This window comes from Odocoileus virginianus, chromosome 28 (assembly GCF_023699985.2).
Source record: "Odocoileus virginianus isolate 20LAN1187 ecotype Illinois chromosome 28, Ovbor_1.2, whole genome shotgun sequence".
NCBI classification, from domain to species: domain Eukaryota; kingdom Metazoa; phylum Chordata; class Mammalia; order Artiodactyla; family Cervidae; genus Odocoileus; species Odocoileus virginianus.
In genome coordinates this window covers 23,684,308-23,695,713 of record NC_069701.1, presented here as the reverse complement: position 1 = coordinate 23,695,713, position 11,406 = coordinate 23,684,308, and positions in this window count along the sequence as shown.

The following is an 11,406-nucleotide window of genomic DNA, read 5'->3' as shown; positions in this document are numbered from 1 at the left end:
GAATAAAGCTGCTTGAAAGTATTAGGCAAAGAGTCTCTATCTTCCTCTTCCAATCTAAGTTTTAAGACTGAGGTGTGGCCCTGATTACATTTCCCTGTTTAAGTTTGCCCAAACAACAGAAGGAGATTAAATCTTTGTCCAATGGCAGAACTGTAGTTCGCAACGTTTTTACTCCATCTGGGAGTCCAGCATAGCCCACGGTAGCCTATGCCATCTTGTTCAGTCGATAAGTCGTGTCTAACTCTGTGTGACCCCCATGGACTGCAGCGCAGCAGACTTCCTTGTCCTTCACCATCTCCCAGAGCTTGCTCAAACTCATGTCCATCGAGTTGCTGATGCCATCCAACCATCTCATCCTCTGTCCCCCCTGCCCTGCCCATTTTTCCTCATGCTGTCAATCTTTCCCAGCATCAGGGTCTTTTCCAGTGAGTTGGCTGTTTGCATCAGGTCGCCAAAGTATTGCAACTTCACCATCAGTCCTTCCAATGACCGTTCATGGCTGATTTCCTTTTGGATTGACTGGTTTGATCTTGCAGTCCAAGGGACTCTCGAGTCGTCTCCAGTACCACGAATCAATTCTTCAGTGCTCAGCCTTCTTTATGGTCCAACTCTCACATCTCTACATGACTACTGGAAAAACCATACCTTTAACTATATTGACCTTCGTCATATTTCCTTTCAAATACATATCAATCTGTTTTAAGTAGTTCACTTGCAGAAGGCTAACTCTACAAGTATTTCAGCCTCATGGGATTGTGGCTTATAGGGAAGCTTGAGTGTAATATCAATATATTGAAAAAACTAACATGTCAGATTCCTCATCCATTAAAAATTAAAACACAGATTTTAAAATTTTCTCCAAGTGGTTCTCTATTCAGTAGGCAGAGTCATCCTTCAATGGTTTCCCATTGTTCTTATGATAAAGAACAAAATCTTAGTCCTATCATGGCTTGAAAGGACTGCTATGATTTACCTGCACCCTCATCTTTAACGTCATCAGATAGATTCTTTCATTTTGTTAGAAGAACCAAGCTCTCTTCTATTCCAGGCCCCTTCCCTGCAATCCCATCTGCCTGGTATGTGACCTCTAACATTTGCTGGGCCAACTCCAACTCGTTCAACACTCAATAAGCTGATGGTAATGCATATCAGGGTTCAAGGGCCAGTTTTGTTGATTCCTAGGTATTGTATGAGGCAAGTGCTTAACCTCTCTCTGTACCTCAGTTTAATCTATGATAGTAAAGTAGCAATGATAGGATTGCTGTAAAATAATTCACGTAAGGACTGTAGATTAATACCTGGCTGTTACGGGATATGTTGTGTGCCCCTGCCCCCAAAAATGTCATTGTTGTTGACAGAAATAAACAACAATCTATAATGGGAATGAGGAGACTCTTGAGAGTCCCTTGGACAGCAAAGAGATCCAACCAGTCCATCCTAAAGGAAATCAGTCCTGAATATTCATTGGAAGGACTGATGCTGAGGCTGAAACTCCAATACTTTGCCCACCTAATGCGAAGAACTGACTCACTGGAAAAGACCCTGATGCTGGGGAAGATTGAAGGCAGAAGGAGAAGGGGACGACAGAGGATGAAATGGTTGGATGGCATCATCGGCTCGATGGACATCAGTTTGTGCAAGCTCTGGGAGTTGGTGATGGCCAGGGAGACCTGGCATGCTGCAGTCCATGGGGTTGCAAAGAGTTGGACACGACTGAGCAACTGAACTGAACTGAATAATGGGAATAGAAAAGAATTTTATTTGAGTCAAGCTGAGGTTGATAGCCAAGGACAGTCTCCGTGGTAGTTCTGAGGAACTGTTCCAAAGAAACATGGCTTTTAGCATAGTTTTACATCGTGTCAGGACAATGAACATGAACCATCACAGGGCACATTCCTTCAAAGTTTCAAAGAAGGCAGATGAGCACGTATACAGCAAGTCGGCCTGGCTCTGGCGCCTGGGAAGGGAGCCTTATCATTAAAGGAGCACCAGCACTGATGTCCCAGGAAAGGAGCATTTATCTCTATCTTCAAAACAGACATTCTTTGCTTCTGGACAATGTACCCTTTTCTTGACTGGTTAGAGCAGATGTACAGTATAGGTTTAATAGGCCACAAAACAGGCTATTCTAGTTGGAATAAAGTTTAAGTTGACTTGAGTGTGCTAAGTCATTTCAGTCATGACCGACTCTCTGCACGCCTGATGGGCTTAGTTGCTCTGGGGCATGTGAGATCTTCCTGGATCAGGGATCGAACCCATGTCTCCTGCTTTGGCAAGCAGGTTCTTCACCACTGAGCCACCAGGGAAGCCCTTAGATAGGGTCCTTAAAATGATTTTTTTTCCTTTAGCCACTCCACACAGCTTGTAGGATCTTAGTTCTCTAATGAGGGATCCAACTTGTATCCCCTGCAGTGGAAGTGTGGAATCCTAACCACTGAACCAAGGAAATCCCTGCAGATAAGTCTTTAAAGACATAACTAAGTTAAAATGAGGTCATTAGAGTGGACCCTGATCCAATATGATGGTTGCCCTCATAAGAGGAAATATGGACACAAGTTCAGAGAGAAGACACAAGGAGAGATGATTATCCATAAGCCAAGGGGAAAGGCCTCAGAAGAAATCAGCCCTGCTGATACCTTGATCTCAGACTTCTAGCTTCGAAAACTGTGAGGAAATAAATTTCTGCTGTTCATGCCATGCAGCCTATGGTTCTTCATTACGGTAGCTCTAGCGAGTACACTGGCATATGGTGAGTATTCAATAAATGTCAGGTATTATTTCTCAAGAAAGCTTTCTGTGAACTAGTTCAGGACCAGTTTTGTAAATTCTTACAGCTCCCAGTATTTTCCTGTGTAGAACCTTTCACAGTTTGTAATTACATGTTTGTGTTTTTCCTTTCTGGCTGCTGACTGCCTCTCATGTTAGATTGTAAAATCCATGAGAACCGGGACCAAGCCTATTTTATCCATTATATTTGTGGCATCAGCACAGTTCCTTGCACATAAAAGCTGCGATAAACACTTTGGAATACATAGTTGAAAGTTGCTAAGAGAGTATATTTTATTTTTTTATTTTGAGAGTATATTTTAAAAGTTCTCATCACAAGAAAAAATTTTTTATAAGATTGTATGGCAATGGATGCCAACTAGACTTAACTGCTGATCATTTCACAATATATACAAGTACTAAATCATTATGTTGTACACCTGAAATTTATATAATGTTTTATGTCAATTTGCCACAATTTGAAAAGATGTCTACCATTTAAAAAATCACATTTTGGGCAAGTTAATGAAAACTCTCAATATTCAATATGGTAATATTTGATTTAACCATAAGTGCCTGTGGTAAGGTACTTGATCCTATTTTAGAGATGCAAAAACTGAGGTTCGAAGAGATGAAATAACTGGGCTAATATTGTACGACTGGTCAATAGAAGAGAGAAGATTTAAATCTGTGAGAGACTGGCCACCATGCTAGACTGCCTCTTTATTTTTTTAATTAATTAATTAGGCTGTGCCGGGTGTTAGTTGCAGCACGCAGAATCCAGTTTCCTGACCTGGGCCCCCTGCTTTGGGAGTGCAAAGTCTTAGCCACTGGATCACCAGGGAAGCCACTAGACTTGTTTATATTTCAATTAATCCATGAACATTTTATGTAAGAACCCAAATGAACTTTTTATCCAACCCAATACATGTGAAATTAAAGATTATTTCATAAGAGAGCTTGGATTAGATAATTAATATATGGTTACTCAAAACCACCAAAAATAACTACTGGATGTGGGGATGAGGTAAGGAATAAGAGGAAAGGAAGTTTTCTTGTACCCAAAGAAAATTTATATCACTGAATCCAGCAAGTATCTCCCGAGAAACTATTGTGTGCTCAGCCTATGTACAGTGCAGAGACAAAAGGTCCGGCGCTTGCCTGGCCGGGGCTCTCGTTCTTGTGTGAACACTAGATACAATGACCTAGTCAGACAAAATATTACTGCATTAGGGGCACAAGGTACTGGGGGCAGGGTTGCCAGATTTAACAAATAAAATGTTTATCTGAAACACCAAAAGCAATTTGTTGTTTATCTGAAATTAAAATTTCACTAGGTGTTCTGTATTTTATCCGGCAACTCTAGAGGTGATGTAGTTCCAGCTAGAACATGAGCAAAGGCAGAGAGGCAGGAAGGCATATAAAAGCATTCAGAGACCAAGTAGTGGAGATGTATTGAGAAGAATATAAGGTGACCCTGGTTGGATCTGAAGGCTAAGAAGACCCCCTGAAGTAGGAAATGGCAACCCACTCCAGTATTCTTGCCTGGAGAATTCCATGAATGGAGGAGCTGGGTGGGCTACAGTCCATGGGGTGGCAAAGAGTTGGACACAGCTGATCGACTAATACACACACAGTCAGATAAATAGGTGAACCCGTGTTAAGAAGGTCTTGAGAGCCAAGGCAGGAGAGAAGGAGGAAGAGGAGCCAGTAAAAGGCCAATCAGAAGACTTCCCTGGTGGTTCAGTGGCTAAGACTCCAAACTCCCAATGCAGGGGTCCTGGGTTAGAATCCTGGTCAGGGAACTAGATCCCGCATGCTGCAACTAAGACCAGGTGAAGCCAAATAATAATTAATTAATTTAGAAAAAGACCAATCAGAGAGGCAGGAGGAGGACCACAGTAGAGTGCAGTATTCCAGGAGGCCCTAGAGAAACTTGCCTGGGAAGAGAGGACAATCTAGTCGGTCTAGGCTTCAAATGTCAAATGCTGTGAGGAAGCTCAGTATGAATAAGACTCTGAAGGTCACTGAATTCATAATTGAATTTTTATATGTAAGTTTAAATCAATGTGATATCATTTATATTGTTGTTTAGTCACTAGGTCATGTCTGATTCTTTTTGTGACCTCATAGACTGTAGCTCACCAGGTTCCCCAGTCCGTGGGATTTCACAGTATTTTCAAAAATACTAGAATAGGTTGCCATTTCCTTCTTTAGAGGATCTTCCCAACCCAGGGATTTAATCTGCGTCTCCTGCATTGCAGGCAGATTCTTTACAGCTGAGCCAGGGAAGCCATCACTTAAATATGGAATCTTAAAAAAAGAGAGAAATGGATACTAATGAACTTACAGAAGTAAACTCACAGACGTAGAAAACGAAGACGTGGGGGATAAATTAGGAGTCTGGGATCAACATGCACACACTACTATGTATAAAACAGGTAAACATCAAGGACCAACTATATAACACAAGGAACTATCTTCAATATCCTGTAATAATCTATTTTTATGGGGAAAATATGTTAATATATATATATATGAATCATTTTGCTATACACATGAATACAACATACTATACTTCAGTTTTTTACATGGACAAAAAATAAATGAAAAGAAAATTAAAATCACAGTGAGATCCCCTTTTCACCCATCAGATTGACCATATCAGAAGTTTAAAGATGAGCAGTGTTGGTGAGTGAAATTCACTCAGTCATGTCTGACTCTTTGGACTTACAGTCCATGAAATCCTCTAGGCCAGAATATTGGAGTGGGTAGCCTTTCCCTTCTCCAGGGGATCTTCCCAACTCAGGGATCGAACCCAGGTTTCTCGCATTGCAGGCGGTTTCTTTACCAGCTGAGCCACAAGGGAACCCTAAGAATACTGGAGTGGGTAGCCTATCCCTTCTCCGATGGATCTTCCCGACCCAGGAATTGAACCAGGGTCTCCTGCATTGCAGGTAGATTCTTTGAAGGCTAGGGAAATAAGACACTATGGTGGGAACATGTTACTTTAACCTCTTTGAAGGCAATATGACAAAGAATTATAATGAAGGCTAGTGCTATTTTTTATGTGCCAGGTGCTGTTCTAAGCAGTTGGTTTTTTGGTTTTTTTTTGGTATATTAACTCATTGAATTTTCACAGCAACCCTACGGGGGAGGTCCTACTAGAGCTGGAGAAACTGTGGTTTTAGAGATGGAGTGGTTAAGGGCTTTGTCCAGGTTTATCCAGCTAGCAAGAGGATAAGTCAGCATTTGGCTCCAGTTTGTGCTCTACTACAATATCCTAGTCCCATCAGTCAAAAATCTCAAATGCAACTACTCTGACACAAAAAATTACTTTTCTAGGAAAATATTCTACCAGAATATTCACATGTGTGTGCAAAGACACTTGAATGACATTACTCATTGTATCATGGTTTGAAAAGCAATCTGAACGTCCAACAGTAGGAGACTAATTAAACACATTTTGGTATAGCCTTCAAGTGGAAAACTATGCAGCCCTTACAAAGAGTAAGACAGATATATATGTACATAGAGGGAATGAACTCTGAGCTAAATGTTAGGGGAAAAGAGCAAGACTTAGAACAATGTGTGCCCCTGCTGGGGTTAAGAAAAATAGTGAATATAGGTATTATACACACATATGCTTGTATACGGAGAAGAAAATGGCAACCCACTCCAGTATTCTTGCCTAGAGAATCCTGTGGACAGAGGAACCTCGTGGGCCGCCTTCTATGGGATCACACAGAGTCGGACACGACTGAAGTGACTTAGCAGCAGCAGCAGTATGCTTGTATATATAAAGATTATCTCTGAAGGGATGGAGGTCAGGAAGATGAGTTAGAAAATGTTTGCTTTGCAGCTCCCCTGGTGGTCCAATGGCTAAGACTCTGTGCTCCCAGTTCAGGGAGCCCGGGGTTCAATCCCTGATCAGGGAACTAGATCCCACTTGCCACATGGTGCAACTAAGACTGGCACAGTCAAAATAAATAAATTTTTTTTTTTTAAAGAAAGATGACGATTGCCTCTCTGGAAAAGTCAGTCACTGGTGGGAGGATGGAAGGAAGGTTTTCTTTCCAACTCATTCTGTTTGGTAGCATTTGACTTTTTCCTTACACATGTACTACTTTTAAAAAATACACCATCTTTTTTTCAGATTTTTACAAAACATTAAAATAGCCAATAGTTTTGTAGCATTCTTCACTTCATAATGTGCGCTCAAACACAAGAATGTCTTTGATGCTCAGATGGTCTTCAGGAAAGCCTTATCAACCCCTTTCCAGAGAGTCCTGTTACAAACAGGAGATAACTCTTTCAGGAGCCTTTGTCTGGAATGGCCTCTCTGGAGCACTGCACTATTGCAGTGGTGCTTTTTATTGTCATTCATGAGAGGCAGAGGCCTGAGCAGGGAAGGCCTATGTGTTTAGCTGTCTCAGCACTCAGAGTTCCTCTAGTAATTAAAGAAACCCAACCTGATGGCAGGGCTTTAATAAGCAGTTTCAGCAGTGTGACCCGAGGAGAACAGTGACAAGGGGTTAATGAGGTGGGAGGAAGAACGGATGACTTTGGGATTTGAAGACATTTGGTGATGAAGTGAAGGTGAGACACATGCAAGAAGGAGGGTGGGGGTGTTTGGGAGAAGGGAAAGTCAGATTGTGTGAACAGGGAATAATGGAATGAACTGTCTTTGCTAGTTGCAGGTCTAGGCTGTCATCTTAGCTCTGCCTTGGAAGAGCAACATGTCCTTAGGCCAGTTATTGTTTTACTATTTTTTTTTAATGCATGTATTGCACAGTATTGGGGTTTGAAAAATTTTTTTAATTGATTTTTATTTTTACCTTTTTATTTTGTATTGGGGTATAGCCAATTAACAATGTTGTGATAGTTTCAGATGTACAGAGAAGGGACTCAGCCATACATATACATGTATCCATTCACTCCAAACTCCCCTTCCACATAACATTTAACAGAGTTCCGGTAGGTAATAGGTCCTTACTGATTATCCATTTCAAATATAGCAGTGTGTACAGGCCCATTCCAAACTCCCTAGCTGTCCCTTCCAACATTCTTTCCCCACTCACCCCCTGCTTGCATAGTATTTTAATCTAATGCTTGATGTGAAAAAATTTCAAATAATATAAAAGCCCCCATCTGCCCTACTCAATTCCCCTCCCCCTTACCTGAGGAGTCATGTTGCTGGAGATTTTTTGATATGTTTTTATATGCACAATTATATTGAAGGTAAAATATATGGGTAATGCACGTATTTAGGGTACAAAATAGATATCTACATAGAATATATAATATTTTCACATCAATACAGATCTAGACTAGGTATATTTGGAAACATATGATTTGATATATTTATAGAAATAAGATCATCTTTTGTGTGAATCTATGTATATAAAATTTTTTTCAGTTTAAAATACACTGTAGAGCTTTTTTCATGCCAGTACTGTTAAAAATATTTAACCAAGTAGGTTTGAAGATCTAGTTAGTTTCAATCAATAATTCATCCATCAGGCAAAATCCTATCTTATGAATAGATGGGCCCTCTAAGGGGGGTTGTCACAAACTGCAAGGTTCTTATAGGAAGAAAGGTGGGGCAAGGGAGCTATGTTGTTGTCGTTCAGTCACCCAATCGATTTCAAGAATCTTCTCCAACACCACAGTTGAAAAGCATCAATTCTTCGGCCCTCAGCTTTCTTTATAGTCCAACTCTCACATCCATGCATGACTACTGGAAAAACCATAGCCTTGACTAGATGGACCTTTGTTGGCAAAGTAATGTCTCTGCTTTTTAGCATGCTGTCTAAGTTGGTCATAGCTTTTCTTCCAAGGAGCGAGTGTCTCTTAATTTCATGGCTGCAGTCACCATCTGCAGTGGTTTTGGAGCCCCCAAAAATAGACAGGTAAGATGGTTTGGTATTCCCTTCTCTCTGAGAGCTTTCCACAGTTTGTTATGATCCACACAAAGGCTTTAGCGTAGTCGATGACACAGAAGCAGATGTTTTCCTGAAATTCCCTTGCTTTCTCTTTAACCCAGTGAAGGTTGGCGATTTGATCTCTAGCTTCCCTTCCTTTTCTAAACCCAACTTGGACATCTGTAAGTTCTTGGTTCACATAATGCTGAAGCCTAGCACGCAAGATGTTAAGCATGACCTTACTAGCCTGGGAGATGAGTGTGACTGTCCAATGGTTAGCACACTCTTTGTTACTATCCTTCTTGGGAACTGGGATGAGAATTGACCTTTTCCAGTCCTGTGACCACTGCTGGGTCTTCCAGATTTGTGACAGAATGAATGCAAAACCTTGATGGCATCCTCCTTTAGGGATTTGAATAGTTCTGCTGGAATTTCATTGCATCCACTAGCTTAATTAACAGCAGTGCTTAGCAAAAAAAAAAAAAATTAAGACCAGGATGTCTTCTTTTGGGAGGTGGGGAATGGGCAAGGTCTTTATCATGCAAACTACCTCTTCTTCCGGGAGGAGGATGGGAATGAAAACGGAAAGGTGACAGGTCACCGTCACCGTTGTGTGCCAACCAGAAAAATCCCAAAGACTGGTTAAGATTTCATTTCTGGTGAAAGTCAAAACTACAGTTAGGTTAGGTATTAAATTTAGATTTGGTGTCATGGGCACAAATGATGCCATTTGGGGCTTTTCTCCTTAACAGTACATATTGATCTTTTAATTTTTTATAGTAAAAAATCATATTTCATAGTATGTATTTTGTAGAGTTTATTTAAAAACCACACTTAATGAACTGTAGGGGCTTCCCTGGTGGCTCAGGCTGCAATGCAGGAGACCCAGGTTTGATCCCTGCATCGGGAAGATCCCCTGGAGGAGGGTATGGCCACCCATTCTAGTGCTCTTGCCTAGAGAATCCCATGGACAGAGGAGCCTGGCGGACCGCAGTCCTTAAGGTCAACCAGAGTTGGACACAACTGAAGCGACTGAGCAGCAGCAATGAACTGTAAGGCTCTCAACAAATTTTTACTATCACAAAAAGTGCTGCAGTGAGTATCCCCATACATGCTTTAATGTATAAATAAATATTCTTCATGTTTTCCTCTGTTAGATGTTTAGATACTTAGAAACTGGATTGCTGGGATGAAGTGTATGCACAATAAAAAGTTTGATAGCTGCTATTTAATTGTTCTCCCCACTATTTAATTTTACCTACCAATTTAGATGGGCTTCCTCGGTGGCTCAGCAGGAGCAGGTGCAATGCAGGAGACACAGGAGATGAAGGTTCAATCCTTGGGTAGGGAAGATCCCCTGAAGGAGAGCATGGCAACGCTAGTATTCCCTCTTGGAGAATCCCAGGAAAAGAGGAGCCTGGCAGGCTACAGCCCAAAGGGTTACAAAGAATTGGATGGCTGAAGGGACTTAACCACGCACGCACCAATTTAGATTCCCATCAATATATTGAAGCACTGTTTTCTCTATACATCAGATCTGAATAGTATTAAACTTAAATTTTTGCCAATTTGATGGGTTAAAAATATTTTATTGTCTTATTTTTCCTATCTTCCATTACTAGCGGGGGTCTTTTCATATGCTAATCAATCATTCATTTTTCTTTTTCTTCTGTAAATTGTTCACATCTGCAATGGATATTTTTGATTATTTTGCTGGCATCCAGTCCACTCACTCTCCTATAGTATTAACAGAGATTCCATCTGGGTGTGACCCTACTATAAGCTTTACTGAGTGCCACAACCCAGTAGGCACAATCTCACCTTTGTTTTCCAAATGATTAAATTAGAAGGCCTGAGCCAATTGTCAGGCGAGTGCATTCTCCTCCGTTCTGTCTCGTCTCAACAAAAGCTTGAACGACAAAAGTTTGAAATATTAGAACCTTTTGGCGTGTCATAGTTCTCGGATAGACCGTGTTATAGCTTTCAGGTCTCGGACAGACCGTGTTATAGCTCTTAGACAGATCAGTATTACAGCTTCATGTTGCAGCTCAATTTTATTTAGAAAATAGCAGGAAAATACGTCCTCGACGCGTGAGGGCATGCCTACCCAAAGACGCAGAGAAGAGAAGGGGGCCCTGGCCCTTTGGCTCCTCTTTTTGTGTGTTTTTTCCTCCCCACTGGGCCTGCCCTATGTAAATTGGGCTAGCCAGGAGTGCTGTTTGTTCTACCTGAGGTCCTCACTCCGGTCCTGGACCTTCCTTTGTTCTATTTTCGTGGGCTTTTCCCTTCCTTGTCTTTTAGCCACTGCCATTCTGGACTCCTGTTTCCTATTCTAACTACCTAACACGATCAAGCAGGAGTCTGTATTCCTTAGACTGAGTACAATGCCTAGGGCCCACAGTCTTTTCATGAGCACATAAAAACATCTTAATTTCTTCTAAAATCAAAAGAAAAAAAAAGAACTTTTAGGTTGAAGAAGACACTTTAATAAATGTTGTGGGAACTTCCTGGTAGTCCAGTGGCTAAGACTAATGCAGGGGCACAGGTGTGATTCCTGGGCAGGCTTCCCAGGTGGCTCAGTGGTAAAGAATCTGCCTGCAACGCAGGAGACATAGGAGACCTGGGTTTGATCCCTGGGTCAGGAAGATCCCCTGGAGAAGGCATGGCAACCCACCCCAATATTCTTGCCTGGAAAATTCCATGGACAGAGGAGCCT